Source organism: Coloeus monedula (assembly GCF_965178545.1).
Source record: "Coloeus monedula genome assembly, chromosome: 6".
NCBI classification, from domain to species: Eukaryota; Metazoa; Chordata; class Aves; order Passeriformes; family Corvidae; genus Coloeus; species Coloeus monedula.
In genome coordinates, this window is record NC_138786.1 from 32,491,388 (window position 1) to 32,510,093 (window position 18,706).

The following is an 18,706-nucleotide window of genomic DNA, read 5'->3' on the forward strand; positions in this document are numbered from 1 at the left end:
GTTACAGGGAAAAAAAAATCTGTGAACTGTGAAGGATTTTTTGGGTTTATTCCTGATTTTATCAGAAACTGGCTTAAGACATATCCACCTTAGGTGTTTCAACAGCTAGAAGATGCTTGGCCACAGCAAGACAATTCACAGTACCAGTTAGGCACCTTTCTCTTTAGTCATTTAACAAAGAGATTTTTTGGGGGTATGTGTATTGCCAGGATCCCAAAACAGTCAATGGCGACTGATAGGCTGCTTCTAAGAATGAGTCAGAGCAAAAGCATCAGAGAGTTATTCCTGTAATTGCACTCTGAAAGAGCCCATCTCTCACTGTCCACTACAGAAAAAGTGTCTAAGAAGTATCACTGAGTTTCTTGGCATGAGCTCAGTCCCAGGGTAACCAATCCCTCCATGTTTCATATGAAAGTGCAGCCGGCTGAGGACATTGTCGCATCAGCCACAGCATGTGGCCTTCCATTTGAGCCCCAGCTGCCCTGATCACTCAGGTGGCCTCTCTGCTGGCTGAGGCTGATGTAGGCTTGGAAAGAACCAGCTGTCTCTGCACACAGAACCACCTCATAATACCAGCCTGGACCTCAGTTACATCTCCATGATTGACAGGAGTGTGCCTGACCTGGACCATTTGGCCCAGGAAGTCCTATTCAAGCCTGGTGACCACACTGTGCAGGCTGGAATCGTGGGGACATAGAGACTAAACCAGAGAAAATTCTCTATCTCAGGTTTTATGGCACTCAGTGGTAACAGGAAAATACTGAGTTTCTGCTGGAGCAAGTTTCTGACATGAATATGGTTTTTTAAAACTGTTCACAAAAACAGAATCAAGCATTTCAAAATTAGATGGTGACTTGGTATAACAAAACTGTCCTAGGAGTTACCTGGATATAAAGTGGGATGGGCCTTTCTTTGGTACTGACATTTATATTTCCAGGTAGTCACCAGTTTTTTAAAAAAAATCATTGAATAAACAGCAGGACCTAATATGAAAGAACACTTAAGTATCAGAGTTATTAGACTGCTTTTAAACTGTGATTTTAATAGTCTAGATTCCTTCTGATTTAGAATAATTTCTCTAAGCAGTGATACTTCTTCCTCTCCTCTTAGCTTGCCTCCTGCAGTTCTAAATATTCCAAAACATGGATTTCAACCTCCCATCTCTTGTCTAAACTATGCACTTCAATTTCTCAACTATTGCTATATGAAGGGGCTTGAAAAGCAGAATCACTACAGCTGCATGCACAGGGGCCAAGTATTACCCAGCTGTGCTGCTCCATGAGCTATGCTGCCTGAGCCACACCATTCCATGTGGATGGCAGCTTAACAGCCTCTGTTACTGCACTGTCTTGCTTTCTCTGCATCTGGATATCACAGGAGAATGTTTTATGTTGCCACATTATTCATCTTTAAAAGCGACAGTGACTTCCATATAATATATTTTCAGTGCTTTGAATGCGTCTGAGGGACTTAATTCACTTGTTTGGGTTTTTAGAAGACACCATTTCACAGTCCTATGGATTTAAGCATTTAGGAATCTTTGGATTTCCATTTATTAAATCAGTAATCTTTCGTTATTTTCATATTTTAAGAACCATACAAGAGATTTTTTTCATTAATTATCACCTTTTGCTGCTAAAAAGCTAAGGGTGAGTTGCACAAAAAAACCCGCTTTCTGAGTAGTGAATACATCCAGACTGTGCAGAACTGCATTCACACCAATACAGCAGCACTGATACTGATATGTATATACTGTATCTTCTGTGCAGTTAGACTACTGTCTGGAAAGTTCTCAGTGTAGGCTCTTTCAAAGGCATCTACAAAAAAGAATCCATTTTGAAAAATCCAATTAAGAAAAATATTTGTTTTTCAATAAATTAGAAAAAGAAAAAAACAGAACCGGTTAAGAATAAAGAGGGTAAGCTACTCTTGAACTGCTTGAACTCTTGAATCTACCAATGAATTATGGAAAATCTGACAGACGAACCTAGGTAAAATGACATAATTTCATTTCTCCTTCTGTGGGGAGAAGAGGAAAGGGGGAAACTATTGTGGTTTTGAAATCACAACAGGATGAACTCACTCTCATTCTCTGACTTACTCCTTTCTCAATACTTATTTTTATAGCTCATGTTACGAAGTTGTGTAATGATAATTTATAGGTCAGCTGGACAGAACCAGGCAGACAGTACTCAACATGATCCTTACTGTTCCTGTCCACAAATACAGCAGCCTATATTACTTCTCCCCCAGACCATTTGACCTTTCATCACAGAGGTGTGTAATGAAAAATACATGAACAAAAATATGGAACAAAGGGGAGAAAGGGCAGACTTTAATATAATTCATCCAAAAACATTTCTAAAGCCTAAAGAGCTTGCAGCCAGCAAGGATGCCACATTCCAAAAGCAATTCAGAGAATGCCTACAGAGTTGGTGCCCACAACACAGACAGATATCCATTTTTTTCTGCGTTTATGTCTAAGACTCTGGGTTCAGCATTTCAACAGCTCATCATAATGCTGCCAGCACAATATGAGTGTGGCTTGCCATGAGTGCAGAGCTGATAATTCATCCCTCACCAACAGTCACATCCAAGCCTGCCCAGACATAAACACACACACACCAGAGCAAAATGTGGTTCCTATGTATAGGAAATTCTATTTTCAGCTAATAGGTTACCTAAAAATAAACTCTTAGTCAAATGCAAGGGCTTCCTTCAGTCCATTTTATTAGTAGCATTAAAATACAAAGGACAATTTTGATTTGAAATAATTATTCCTACTTTAGCAGTGTCAGGTGGCAGGGTTCCAATATTGTGTGAATACACTTCACATTTTTCTAAAGAGCTGAGCATTTTTCAAAGGGACAGAAATTTATATTTTGAAAAATATCCCTCAATGATTTTCTTCCAGCTGAAGTATCCAAAGTGTCTGCCCTCAAGAAAGATTCAGTGCTTTTGGCAACATTTGCAAGCTAGTCTGTTTTTTCCAATCCAGAAACCTTTTCTTTGCCAGACAGTCATCTGAAATAATGTTCTTACACAGAAAGTACATGTTTGGTATGTTTTGCATTTATACACTGCAAAAGACAAGGGGTTTGGAGGTCCTAGAGGCTGGCGCTGAATTGCAAGGCCAGTTATGTTAAGATTGACAGTGAAGACACTGGAAGATGGCAAAGGTGGTAATAAAAAAGTATTGGGATTTCTAAAACCATGACTAGAACATTACTCCCAGGCTTGCAGCGTCATGGGGCCATGATGCTAGAGTAATATAAGGTTACCCAGTAGAGAATTCTGTGATAAAAGGTCAACCCCTCACTGAGAGAAGGGGAAAAGCTCAGCATCAGGTTCGTGATGTTCCGCCATGGGGCCGCGGCTGTGTAACTGACAAACACGGCCCAGGTATTTCCAAGGTGAAAATGCTGAAGAAATGTGATGTGGTGTGATGTGATGTGGTGTGATAGAAAACTCCAAATTTTAAATTACAAATGTTTTCCTCCCTGTTCTATGGGACTTCCTGGAGTATGTTTTTTTTTTTTGTTTTGTTTTTTTTTTTTTTTTAACAATGGGCCATCCTAACAATACAAATAACAAATTATATTGTTCATTTTATGAACAGAAGTTCCCAAAAAAATAGGTTTTGGAATCTACCATGATTTCAGATTTTGAGGGATCTGTGGGAACCTCTCACAAGCCATAGTCTGTCTCCATTAGAAAAAGGCACAAATTCAGAGAATTTAGGCATGTGAAAATATTTTCAGATGTGAAAATGGTTCACAGCATTCTAAAGGCTTGATCAGACACAGCTGGATATCAGACTATGCCTGACAAATGTAGTTGTTTCCCCAGCTGCCTATTATGTTCTCCTGACAGAGGTTATAAACTCTCAGCAGAGCAGGACTGGCAAGCATTCCCTATCTGCCTCTCTGTAAATGTAAATAGCTCATAGAGCATAGACAGTAGGCAGAGGCCTATGCTGCTCTTCTACCTCTTCTGCCCTTCATTCCAGAGGACATTCAAGTGCAGTGCCCAGCAACTTGCAGACCAATCTGTCTATAGTCTAAAACATCATCACATTAAAATTTATTAGGAATGTGTCAGCATTCAAACCATATGACAACTCTAATATTCTTCAGAAATAATATTTTTTCTGGAGCAGCCTTTCCTTTTAGGTTTCATGATGACCTTGGTTTTTCCTTCCTTCGCTCTTTTAGGTAAAAGAAATACAGTTTTCTGAGTACATGAAAACATGCACTACAGAAATTAAATACCCACACTTCCCACTGGCAGGCTTCTAGAGTTGTTTTTCTTTGTTTGTTTCCTCTTTGGTGCCCTTTTTTTTGTTTGTTTGGGTTTTTTTTTTGTTTGTTTTTTTTTTTTTGGTTTTTGTTTTTTTTGCATGAAAATATGCTCTCAGAGTTTAAAGGATTCATTAATCAAGCTTGATGCCCAAATTCTCACAGAGAGCCTGGACTTTTTTTTAATCTGCTCTGAAGGTGAAGTACAAAATTTGACATAAATTGCCAATATGTGTGTTTCAAGAAAATCACCTACTCACAGTTATTAAGAAAAATATTTCTCCGTATATATTTACAAAGCACATAAGCCTTTTGTTTTTCTTCTCTGAAAATACCTATGTGAAATGCCATGACATATATTATGTACAAGAGCAGGTGAGCTAGTCAAATGGTTTGTCCAGAAGGCAGTTCACAGAAAGGAGGTGTTTTTAACATATATTCACAAGAGCTGCTCAACATCTAAGCGTGGCCAACCTGTCATTCCCAAGCCAAGGAGCAGATACAGAGACTGTGCCAATCCAGTTCCAACACACACAGTAACAAATAGCAGTCTCTGAGGTGATGGCAAACCATCAGCAAGCCCCTCCTGGGCCATCCAAATATATTTTTAATATCACATAACAGACAAAAAAGCCCAGTTTGCATTCAGCCTGCAGAGACCTCATACAAAGACCATGGATGTCAACAGGGGTCCTCATCCAGAGCTGCCCTGCTCCTTCAGGGCAGCTCCAGCACAGCTGAGACCCCCAGCCCCAGCAGAAGATGTGCTGCAAAGGCTGTGTGAGGATGGCTGCTAAGAGCGAACATCGTGCTCTGCCTTGGACAAGGCAGAGTGTGTGTCCTGCTGTCTGGTCAGGCAGCAGCCACGATCCCAAAGGCAGCCCTCAAACAGGATCCTTGTCCTTCTTAGCTGCTACAAGCTGAGGGCACCTCCTGACAGAAGGCTGGCTAGGAGGCACAGACCACCTGGAAAAGCGTGACGTGACAGTCCTGTATGGACACTACCCTTGTTGTCAGTGCACAGTTACAAGCACACAAAGCCACACTAAGGACCTGTGGAGCCCTTCCTAGGGAAATGCTTTTTAGGCTCTTGCAGCCTACCATCCCTTTGTGCTTTTATTCCAGTTTCCCATTTTACATGTCACCCTTTGAAAACATTGGCTATCACAGTTTCTATTCCTCAGATTTCACCTACTTGTCAAACTTTTAGCAAGTTTTCTCCAGTGTCTTCCTTGTGTAACAGATTTCTCCATCTCAGAGTTGTCTTTCCACTGCTTTTTCCATCAGTTTTTCAGTTTTTGCTCTCAGATTGCCCCAGGTAGAGTCTTAAAATAGCCCTGCTCATTTCTTTCTCTTTTACCAATTGCTAGATCTGAAAGAGTACTTCTGGGAGCTCCAGACATTTTCTATCATCTGCTAAGCCTTCCCTCCCTTCCTGAGATCCTGCCAAAAACAGCAGAGTGATCACTGAACTTAAAGGGTCAGTCACAACGTACAAAGGTTTTGTTAAATAAATTTTCCTTAAGAATAGACTGCCCAGCTCTACTTGTGACAGTGCTCTGATATTTTTAGGATCTTGACTTAATAATAATAAAAAAAAGCTCAGATAAATTCTACTTTTGATTTTTAAACCAGCCGTCTGAAAGAGCATTTCCTTCTTCAGTGAGAGCTGAATTGAGTTCTGACTTTTGCTTAAGTTCTCCTTTGGCTTCAGTATTTGGATAATGCTTTGTGTTTTAAAGCTTGTTTACAAGGCAGCTTCTACAAACACTCATCACTATACTCTTTCTTTCAGTGGTATACACTTGAGATGGCAGATTTACTAACTAATCAGAATATCTGACATCAACAAGAAAAATACCCACTGTCTCTTTTTAACCAAAGAAATACTAGAAATAGCCTAATGTGGCATTACTTACCCAAGAATTAATAGTAAAAAAAGGCTTAGTCCTTGGAACTTCATGTCAATAGCTGTGTGCTTCTGCATAGAAATCTATTCATTGGATTGCTTTACTGCAAAATAATAAGGCTTCTTTGAGATGCCACACAGCTGACAGTCTTTAAAAAACATAATTTTGTCACAGAACTAATTCTTAATACGATAGACCTTGGTTGCTCAGTTCTCTAATACAGTGTCACACAGAAGCTCCTGCTGGTCAAATTTAATCACGTTTCTGTTGTGACTAGCCCTTGGGAGACCACGGCTAAGATTTTCTTCAGTCCATATAACCAAGTTTTTATGACTTTTTTTGTAAGCGTTGTTTGAAATTAGACAATCTGTCTTTCTCCACATTGGAATATTTTAGCAGTAATTCTAAACTGCCTCAAATACATGTTGTAAAATGTTCTGCATCTGTGTGGTTTTTATATTCCAAATTTTTGTTTCCATATTACAAATGTGCATGGCAGAATCTAATAAATCTAATGGTTATTGCATTTTTGCCCATTAATATTGTAAGTCTAGGCAACAGGCAATATTTTACTAATTCTGAGTGTCACATTATACACAACCATCATGACTGCAGGAAGAAATGGAGTGCAGCAGATCAGTACATTAACATGAGGGTGCTGTGAAATCTGGGCCCAAGGCTACGGGTAACTGAGCCAGAGAGCTATAGACTGGAAGAAGGGTGTCCCAAGATGTGGGGAAAGACTCGGTGCTATTTTTTCCATCTTCCCCCCATGTTAACAGGCAGCACTACTGAGAGTAGTTGTACTGAAGTATGCTGTGGTATTGAGCGAAGTGGATATCTGGACAGATGTGCTGGTTTTGGCTGGGGTAGACAGTGGCTGGTACAGGGTTAGGTTTTGGATTTCTGATGCACACAGAGTTGATAATAGAGTGGTTATTGCTGAGCAGGACTTACACAGAGCCAAGGCCTTTTCTGCTTTTCCTATGGCCACACTGGTGAGGAAGCTGGGGGTGCATGGGAGGTTGGGAGGTGACACAGCCAGAGCAGGTGACCCCAACTGACCAAAGAGATATTCCAGACCATATGACAACATGCTCAGTGTACAAAGTGGAGGGAAGAAGGAAGAAGGAAGAAGGGGGGACATTTGGAGTGATGGTGTTTGTCTTCCCAAGTCACCATTACAGATGATGGGGCCCTGCTCTCCTGGAGATGGCTGAACACCTGCCTGCCCATGGGAAGTGGTGAAGGAATTCCTTGTTTTGCTTTGCTGGTGTGCATGGCTTTTGCTTTCCCTGTTAAACTGTCTTTATCTCAGCCCATGGGTTTTCCACCTTTTACCTTTCTGATTGTCTCCCTGATCCCACTGGTGGGGGAGTGGTTGTATGGTACTTGGTTGCTGTTAAACCCCAACAAGAGGTCATAGCAGAGAATGCCATGTTACCAGTGAATGTTGAAACAATTGTCATGATAAATTATTACACAACACCAGAGTCAGTGAGTGCTTTAACTGTTCAAGCATTTAGCAACAAAGGCAGCCAAACAGTTATATTCACCATCAATACTGAAGTTACATGTGGTAAAGGAAGGACAGAAGAAAGAGAGAAAGAGGAAAGAGAATGAGGGAAAGAATGAAGGAGGGAAGAAAGAAAGGAAAAAGTGAGGGGGAAAGGAAGAGAGAGGGAGAGAGGGAGAGAGGGAGTGAGGGAAGAGAGAGGGAGAGAGGGAGAGAGGGAGTGAGACACTTTGGAAATAGTTTTGAATTTACAGAAAAGAAAACACTAAACAAGCACAGAAAAGGGATCAAAATAAGAAGAAAAGCTTAAAAATATAAGGCTAACTGCAGCACACAATGTTTCCTGAGACTCCAGGCTCACATATCTAATTCACACACATGAAATATGGCTCTGACCAGGTCCCACAAAATACAATGCAGTTATTCAACTAAGTGCTTTAATGCTTCATGGAAAATTTTTAGGTGTAGGAAGCCGCCTCAGAGTGTAGAATGGCAATGCTTCCATTCTTGAGAAGTAATTTGTATACCCAGGAGATAATTTACATCTCTAGAAAAGCACAGTGTGAAAATGAAAAATATTTCTAGTCAGTTCAACAAACCAAATCAAAACATTTTTCTTTGTCAGTATTAGGATATGCCATTTCAATTTAATAATAAAAAACATGACAAGCTTTGGTCGTTTTTGCATATCTATTTTGAAATATTTCATTGTAAACAAAAAGAAAAATTGTATTTCACTTACTTGCTCTGATAGGAATTTAAATCAAGCAATGAAATGTTGATATTTCCTACTGAGTGGACATTCAAATTTGTATCGCGTCTAGAAGACGAGTGTTTCTTTTTCAAGGAAATATCTCATTCAGCTAAGCAAAGGTTATTGAGGCTATCATCTCTGACACAGAGATACTTAGAGGCAACTTCGTTTGTTAAAGAAGGAAATACACTAAGTGAGTTTACATAATCAATGAAGTGCAAATGCCAAAAACTTTGTTGTGCAATTATTCTTCTGTGCAAAAATAAAAGATTATTGGCTAGAATATTGGAAGGCTTGCTATCTCAGTGTTTTGAAACACAAATAAGCCACCATTGAGCAGATAAAGCATGGCAGCAATCCCCACACCATTTCTCCACATGACACTGAATCATAAACATGCGGTTATTTACTTATCTTCTACTAAAATCTTTCATGTTTACTGCCGAATAAGACTGTGCAAACAAGCAGAACAGCTGAGCCACAGTAATGTTTCCCAGCAGTGAATTTTCACATGTCAAATTTCTCAATAAGCAATAATTACACAAAAACCTCTTTTTTTTTTTCAGGTGCTGCTTCCTCAAAGTTCACAACTAATGTGCATTCAATGACAGTTGAACACTTCCAAGTGCTGGCAGCCGTAATAAACAAGAACATAATTTTGTTATTGTTTTGCATTGAGAAGAGCGTGACGAGGGAAATATTTGGAGACAAGTGAGAGTGCATCAAGATACGAAGGAGCTTCTAGGGGGTTTTATTTAACTTGTTTATTAAGACTGGAATTTAGCTCAGTACAAAACTTTCTGTGACTTTCTGGAAAAAGTTTTTAGTCAAATGTAGAACAGCTGTGCTCTCCTGCAGTTGCATTAAACAACATCTGTTACAGAGTACTAGCAAAAAGAGTTTATTCAGTTGAATGCAGTTCTGGGGATAGTGGGAACCTGCAGAATGTATCTTAAAATGATGCCATTTTGGCATATTGTTAGTGAGTCAAGAAGGAACTTGTATCTCATTCCCCCCATGTATTCAAAAGACCCTATTGCAGTCAGGATGAGGCTGCCCAGCTGTAGTAACTGAGAAATAAGCCTGTGTGAGTTTTCTTAAGCCATGAAGATGGCTCCTGCTTGCACGGTGCAAAGTATAGAGGAATAGAACAGGCATGGTTAAATGAAACACTAGCAGAAGCTTTGGACTGAATCCCAGCCACATGCAACATTAGGCTTAATAGAACATATCCCAGGATTGTTTGAATGATAAGATGTGGAGCTACCTAATGTAGTCCTTCCCAGAAAATGAAAGAACTTCTGTCCTTACTGGGGAAACAAGAATTCTGCTAGAGCACAAGGAGACTGCCATTGCTTGAATTTCACAAATCAACTTCTGTGCTGTTAAGTGGTTTTACCAGCAGGTGATTAATTTTTCATTAGAGCAGCTCTTGTGAAGTCAAGGTCTGAATCAGTTCAAAACTGCTTTAAATTAAGCATTTTGCTTTTAGCAATCTGTTGGAAAAGGTGCCATGATCAATATCATTTATTCTGCTACTCTGCCAGGTCCTATCAGCATCCAAACAACATGAACAAAGTTTATATGAAATTATGAAATTTCTCCTTATGATGTTTATCATTGGTATCAAAGTTTTACAGGCCAGACATAAGATGTTTTACGTTTTAATTTATAGTCTGCATGCAAGAAATTAACAGTTAAGCACAATGGCTAAACCCCCAGTCTGAGATATTAAAACCTAATCCGGTTTTATTTAATGCAGCACTACTCTCATCCCTCTCACCCAGGTAAACAGCTCAGAGTTTACGCTTTCATCTGGAATTTAGAAATGCACAGTTGATCCTTTCTTTGCATGAACTGAATTAACTCCTTGAGCCTATTTCTTCTTGGTCCATGTGCACATTTTAACCAGGATAAACAGGTGACCACTTTGGTTACAGCCATTGCATTTTATGGTGAACTTGTCTGAAGCAGAGAATGAAGAACTGAGAATGATTGCATAGTGCCTTACTGCCTTGCAAGTCCTGGATTCTTTCATAAGCCTTAAAGGGAGAGGAAGGCTCTGAAAACATGACATGATCTTAAAAGTCTCCTGTTCCTGGATTTTATACAGTTTGTTATGCTGGCTGTTTGAGGGGGATCTGCAGAGTCTTCAGGTTTACATTTGTGTATTTAAAAATTCAAATAATACCTAAAACTAGGCTCTACTAATTTCTGGTATATGTATGGGCAGGAACCTAGATAAATTACTACATTTTGTTCCCCCCTTTCTTCTCCCCCCCCCGCCCCTTCAAAAAAAGAAGAAGATTTTAAGAGAATTAACAGATAGGAACAATATAAAAAATACCAGAGAAATGTGGAGAGAGACTGAGAGCAGTCTGATATCCTATCAAAGGGGTACTTGGACACAGAGTGTGATTATCTGTATTTGAATAAAATTGTGACTGGAGGTCCTTTAGGTATAAATATGCTCAATAAAGATGCAAAATCTATCCAGTTACTTGAAAAAGAGCTAAAAAAATTATATTAGAACTCAGATTCTTATTAAGCAATGAGGATAAATACCTAGTAGATTACCTGAGGTTCTAGCAGATTTACTTTTACTGTATAAGTCTGTTTATTTTCTTTTTTCTAAACTAAAGGCTGCAACTCAAATGAGGATTAGTTAGGATAGTGCTTTGTTTATTTTTTCACTGGAAAATTATATTCACAAGAGTCCCCCTAGTTTTGTACTCTGTTCGTCAGTTAGATATGGCAAGGGCATTAATAACTCATGCTCAGTAAATTTGCAAAGCATTTCAGAAATCCATCACAGTCCTCAATTTTATCACACCTTTGTGTAGTTGACAGTTTGACTACATTAAGCATTGAATATGGTAGCTGTTATTCAGAGAATCCCAAGAAATTTCTTCTTAGACACAAGGAAATGCCAGTTGTTAATACAGTGGTGTTAGCAATGTGCACTAGATGTTTTCATTCAAGAGCAAGTCAACATGGGAGAGATGTGAAGATAGTTTCCTACCACATCTCTAGTGTTACTGTGCACAAAAGAAATGTCCATTTTGGGTGGCAGGGTGTTTCCCTGTAAGATATTTTTGGGGTTAGACAAATTTTTTGGGCACCAACACAAATGATGGAATCAATCCCAACTCCTCTTTTCAAGCTACCTTCTGACCTAGTCAAAACAGTCATGGAACTGATCTAAAAATCAGAAACTGCAGCTTTAGTTAGTACTTTGAAAGAGAGGGGTTAGAGACATAAACCTACATTGGTTTTTTCCTGAATCCAGGCAATGTTGTTTTTAGGGATAGCTGCTTGGTTTTTTCCAAAGATAGCCTTTTCTTTTTTTCCTCGTCTTAATTTTTCCTCCCTCCTCATGGTGTTTTGTTTAACCATATTCTTATGCATACACACTTCAAACAGACGTGCTTTATACCACGGTCACTATAATAGCCCATGTAACTTTCCAGTAACTGTACTGAAAGCAAAAAACAGGGGAAATAAGGACACACCATTAAAAGCAGGGTTCCTATAAAGCTCTGTCTTTCCCAGCTAGGTGTGATATTGTTTATGAAGCAGCAGGAGGATACTCATTTTCTGGCTTGCAACATTCTGTCTGCCCTGAGAAATTTAATCTAGGTAACAGTAGGCAAAAATATTACACTTTGACCAGATTTCACATACCGTGAAGAGAAAAAGGGTTGGGACATATCTATTTTTAACCAAAAAGTTTCTAAAAATGATTAATTTTTGTGTTTCCTTTCAGTAAAGAAAATTAAAAAGTATTACTTTTTGTGGTAAGCCACACAAAAATAAAAATCTGTTGGACTTTGATTGGAAAGGAAAAACAACATGGCAATAATACACCCAGTAGCAGATTCAAAACATAATAAATCTTATTTTCTCTCTTTTATTTTTACTTTTTATTTTTGAACAGCAAGGAGTGTCAAATTCTAACCTTTTGCCTGAAGAAGCTCAATTGCCTTTCTCCCACATATTGACATGGCAAGAGAAAGAATTAGCTAACAGTATAAGGGCAGTTTGGTTTTACACTGCTTTACCTCCATCAGTTAAGAAACGTGATAAAGATGCCACTAGACACCCAGGTTCTCTCCAGTTTTTCAGCAGGCTTATGTATGAAAGCAAGACATGGAATATAAACTACAGTTCACCTCACTCAGTGTATCACTGTGTCACTCACACAGAAGGGACTTCTAGAATTGCTACTGATTGAGGATTAGATTTATGTGAGTGACTTTTATTATATTGATGTATCCTATTTAGATGGGTTTGCTATGACACCTACCAGGATGGCACCTTAGTGCCTGTGTGGCTGTCTGCACATTACATCATCTCTTGTCCCTCCTGAGAAACAGAATGCAAGTATCTTATTTCTATTGTTACTTGAATGTCTTCACAATATTTTCCTTGTATGATCAAACATTTAGAAACAGAACAGCCTAATAGACTTAACAAAGAACTGAAAAAACAAGAATTCATGTTCAATTTATCACTAAAGGAATACTCAGCCCTTGGCAATAATAACACTTCGTGAACATTTCCCAGCTGTGTCAGACAGAGCTCTATCCAACAGTATTAATATTAAGATTACTTAATAGGCCTCATTCTCTTCTTCCTCATCTACATGGATTATTTAGATTGGAGTACAGTGCAATCTATTTGCTTATTTCACCTATATATGATACAGATTAAAGCTTGATAAGTTTACATGAAACAATGCAGATGCAAAGTTCTAGCTGAACTCCATGTATTTTTAATGTCCTAAATAGGACTGTCTTTATTTGAAGCATGAGCAGAATTATGCTTTAAGGTCAGAAACACAACAAATAATTTGGAAGCTTGCAAGCCACGATGGAGCTTCCTTGGCAACATATTCTATAATTGTGACATACCACTAAAAGTCCAAAGATCATGTAGCTTCTATGCTAGATCCTACATCAAGTTATCCTTCCTGTCATCAAGAGATTTGTTTTCAAACGAGGTGTTACACCATATTGTGGCATTTGTGACAGCAGCAAGAAAGGCATATTGTTTGTTCTCCTGATGTGGTATGTTACCCTACTTGTTCTAAAAATACGTGTCTACAAAAATGAAGACTTAAACACAACCTATGAGACTTTAGTGGCTGTATAGCATTCAGCTATGGAAAGCAACAACAAAAAGGCAAAGTCTTCAACAGGAAAAAAGTGCAGTCTCTTCTTGTAATAGCCTACAGCAAATCTTCAGACAAAGAAGCAGAAACTTTACGTCTATCCTTATGAAGTTCCTACATTTATATAAGCTGCCAGTAGCAGAAGACTTTCCAAAGCAGGATGTAGGCTGAAGAGTGATCTATGTTTAGCATTATGAATGACATTTCAAAATCCGATTACACAAATGTGATTTTTTAATAAAAATGCTAAAGTTAATCTGGGAACCTTACTTTTCCTACATGTTCTGCATATTCTAGTGACAAAAATATCCTGCAATACTTAGATTTCAGATATTTCTGAATTAGTGGTAGCTAGTATGGCACAGCTTTTCAAAATAACTTTGGAAAAAAATTATTTCTGCTTAATAGTAACTGATCTATAAACACCTCCCTAAGACAAAAGAAACACTACCATATACACTTAGAACAAGATCAGTTAATCCTTCTTTAGATTATTATGTATCAGATTGAACACACAAAAACCATACATTTCCTGGCAAAACCAACCATCTTTTGGTCACTTCCAACCATATCTGAGAAATGTCTAGGATTTCCCAGTACCTTCCAAAGTCAAGACCATGTTTTGTTCAGTTGATCCTAAAGTAGAACAACAATTATATATCAACAGAAGAGGAAGAGAAAAAAACCCTTTGGATGATAAAAGCGTAGTGCAACACCTAGATAAAAAAGCAAATTTACTTTTTCAGATACTTGAACAGTTCTTCACCTGATTACAGGTAAAGCACAGAATTTAGGAAAAGCAGGACTTCATTACAAACACAGATGGGCCTTCTGTCTTCTCTGTCAGCTGTACTGGAAAACTTCCAAGATACTACAATCAGTATTATTGGTATGTGCTGGCTAACATATAGACAGATAAGGCCTCTGTTCAAAAGCAGAGACTGCTCAAATTTCTACCCTACCCTGTGCTTTGGATGTGACAGATATGACTAATAAAATATTATGGTGCTTGATTTACCATTCATTGTTATTTAACCCAAATGAATCAAGCCCCACAATTCAATTTTAAAATTATATTTATTATCTACAAATAGATGCCCTTGTAATGGAAAACCTGAGAAGTTCCAAAAACTTAAAATTTGGTTTTAAATCCCTCTATTTTTTTCCTTTTAGTCTAGTTCTCCATCCTTTAAATCTGTTCCCAAGAAAGCCTCCTACTCTAGAGACAAAACCCCAAAAATTTAATTCTTGTTTGCATGAGAGGGTTTCACATTCCTCTGTAGGGCCAGACAAATAGTTACAGTCAGATGCATCAATGAGTTGAATTATTCCATGCCATAGAAATCCAGAGTTCAACCAATGTGCCTTTTACATGGGATGTGAGGCAATCTGCATCAGAATAGTTGGCAAAATCTCAGTAATTATTGAAAATTACCATTTACTGAAATGTTACTGGAGGTTGAGAGAGATGAAGTTCAGTCTGGCTCAGCTCAACAGACCAAGATGCATTACAGTTGGAGTCATATATGCAACTCCTGCCAAATCATTCATGGTATTATACAAAGCCCACTACTGTGCCTGACTGCATGGAAAGTGGCAATGACAGCTGGTTTTCTGTCTGACTCTGTGTGAGGGCCATTTTATGTTCTAGCGCATTAAACAGTAGAAGTAGTCTTATACATGTTAGATTTTCTTAGAGGTATAGAGGCCTAAAGCTGACCTCTCATGCACTATATGCTGGAGTGCATGAATTCCAGCTACTACCTGGCTCAGCCAACTGAGTCAGATCTAGGCTGGATCTGGAAAACCAAAATTTTGAAGGGATGGGACTGCTAGGTTTCTCTTCATTTGTCTAAGGGGAAAGGTTGTATACAATTTTGTTTGGAAAAAAATATTTTTGGTTAAGGCTATCTTTCATTTCCATTTTGTTTCACTGTTCATGCAGTACTGTTATTGAACATAACCCAAATTCTCCCTTCATTTGTATATGTGCATGCCTTAACAGCATGTAGCCAGCCCCAGGTTGCCTTGGTTCATTGTAAGCCAGTAGTGAATTTGGCCAAGTTCTTTTAATTCATAGAGACAAATGTTAATTATTGTAAACTTGACTGAGTTACTTGTGAGTTTAGTTCTGGAATACCACAAAAGTATTGCCTTCTAGCTCAAAGCAAATACAGTACAAGAACTCTTGTAAATTATTTCAACAGGCCACTCAAACTCTCTCTGGCCAAGGAGCACAGCAGACCAAACTACACAGTTCAGGAAAACCTTGGTTTTACTGGCACTTGGGCAAAAGAGACAATGCAAGCCTTAACTTGTAAACTTTGAAGCTGTCTGTATCATATTAATTTAATTTTTACATTTCTGAAATGCAAATAATAAAGGCTTCCTCTTACATCCTTACTAAAGGGAAGTTTTACAAAGTCTGAGTGGGAAAAAAAAAGAGAGTGATGTGATTGTGGGTCTGGTCAACATCTTTCTTGGTGCATATCATAATTCCACCAAATGCAAAGTGACTTAAAACATAAGAGGATTTCAGAATCAAGGCTATTAATTAAAAATGACAATCATTATGAATAACTGGTAGTGATTTGATATCAAAAGTCCCCTATTCTAAGCAACTTTATTAGTGTATCTGTGTTTCCCTTAATATGTTCTAATTTTATCAGAAAGACAGCTAATAGGCAACCTAGTAAGGGGATAATATCAGGTGTACGGACTTGTACCAGCCCAGTCACAACAGCTTAACAGAAAAATACAACTCTAAGCCTGCATGACATATTGTGATGACACTCTGTCCATTTTCTGGCAGGACTGACACAAATCAAACATATTTGAGATGTTCATGACTGAATCCTGAAATAAAGCAAGTAAATAAATTTGGACATTGCTGTGGCTGCTACGGGACTGTACAAAGTGCCTGTGTCATAAAGCTCTCCCTGTTAATCATCTTGCATTTCCAATCAATGGAGTTTTGGCAATGTTTAACAGTGTGATGGGTGAAAGTAAGCCTAAGAAGTTTCCAAAAAAGATAAGAATGACTTATGCTAACACAAGCTTAAACCACCCTGTGTTTTTCCAAAAAGCCTGTTTCTAAGTATTAACACTTTTGTGTTCAATGCACTCAGAGAGAAACTCCCAATGATAAAGGAAAGCAAAGAGAGAGCTTTCCCTAATAAATGAGCAGGGAAAGCTTTCCCTGCTACATGAATAAAACTCACCATGCATGATGTGGTTAGGCAAAAAATGAGGAAATTACTTACCTCTAGAAAAAAAGACAACATACAAGAAAGTGGACATGAGGCAGTATCAGTAACAAACAGCAAGCAATTATTCTGTTCAGGTGCAAATATGTCACTTCATGACTGGGTCAGTTACAGATCTACACAAACATCCATGGCAGAAAGTACATGACAGAAAGAGACATTACTCGGTCTCCTTTGTTGGAGTCTACTTTACTGACTCAGAGGATCATTAGGGCCTGAAAAGTTTGAATAACATCCAGATACAGGATTTTGGCAGGGGCCTCTGAACATACACTTGGAGAACAGCTCCGGTTTTCAAGCCTTTCAGAGAAAGTTTACTGGATACATGCCGTTTCCCAGAAACATCCCGGGTTTTCAATGGGAAATGGCATCCATGACTTCAGACTGTCTCACAATCCCAAAAAAACATCTATTTCTCATTCAACTACAGGGTTTCTGGATAGTTCCAGACTGAAATATGGATTCCCTATTTGTGAGGGCCAAGGTTCCATCCTGCTCATAGATTGTGTAACAAAGAGGAAATGCACTTTCTCTTAGAGCTCCAGACACACAACACTTCACCTTGGGATTTTAACTCTTCAAGGATATAAAAACATCGACAGAAATAGGCAGACTCTTCACAGCAATCTGAAAAGAAATGGAGACAGAAGACTAAATAAATAGGTGTACATAGACATGTCCTTTTCTCTGCATTAGTTTCCCCACTAATCCAGATATATTTAGGCTCTAATCAGGGCAAAGATGCCTAGGATTCCTCTGCCCCTTTCTTGTACTTTTAGTTATAACTCTTCTATTCAGAGTTTACATGCTTTCATTTAGCTTCCTTGATTTTATAGCTAAACTTTCCTTCCTCCTGCCATTATAATTAATATTCCCATGTCCAAGCTACCTTATATTCCAAGACATATGCACACACATATCCTCCTAGAGTTTTAAAGACATGGATCAACATATTGCTCTTATGCTGTTTCAGACTTTTCCACCTGAAAAGAAATTAAGGTTCTCTTCCTCACATCTTTAGTCATTACATCGTCCCAACGTAATTCTGTCAAAGCAGCTCCCTATTAAGATTCTGCCCATGATCCTTTTCTTCATCCAGTAGAGGTGTGCAGCAGCCAAAGTTAACAAATGACTGACCCTAAATTTTCATATCCTTGAACTAGACTATGTCAAAAAAGAATGGTGGAACTACTATGACAGTCATACCAACTGCTTCTTTCTAGGCAGATTTCTGTGGAGTGATTTCACTTCCTTTCAGTGTGCGCTATTGTGAGGAGGAGAGAGATGGGTGCATTTCATGGTTACTTTAATTGCCTGTATCAGGTTTGCATGGCAAGGTTTTGGTAGTGGGAGGGCTGCAGTGGTGGCTTCTGTGACAAGCTGCTAGAAACTTCCCCTATGACACATAGAGCCAATGCCAATCATCTCCAAGATGGACCTGCTGCTGAGACCATCAGAAATGGTGCTTGTGCCTCTGGGATAACATATTTAAGAAGGGGAGCCTGCTGGAACAGGTGTCTGGAAGAAACTGTGAATCTGTTGGGAGAGGAGCTCAAGTTGCAGCAGAATTTCTGGCAGGACTCATGGCCCCTGTGGGGGACCCACACTGGAGCAGTTCTTGAGGAACTACAGCCTCGTGTTAAGCCCCATGGGAGGACTCCTGTTTAGAAGTTCATGGAAGATTGTCTCCCGTAGGACGGACCCCACATTGGAGCAGGGGAAGAGTGTGAGAAGACAATGAGTGATGAACTGACCTCAACCCCCATAGTCTGTCGCTCTGTGCCACTGC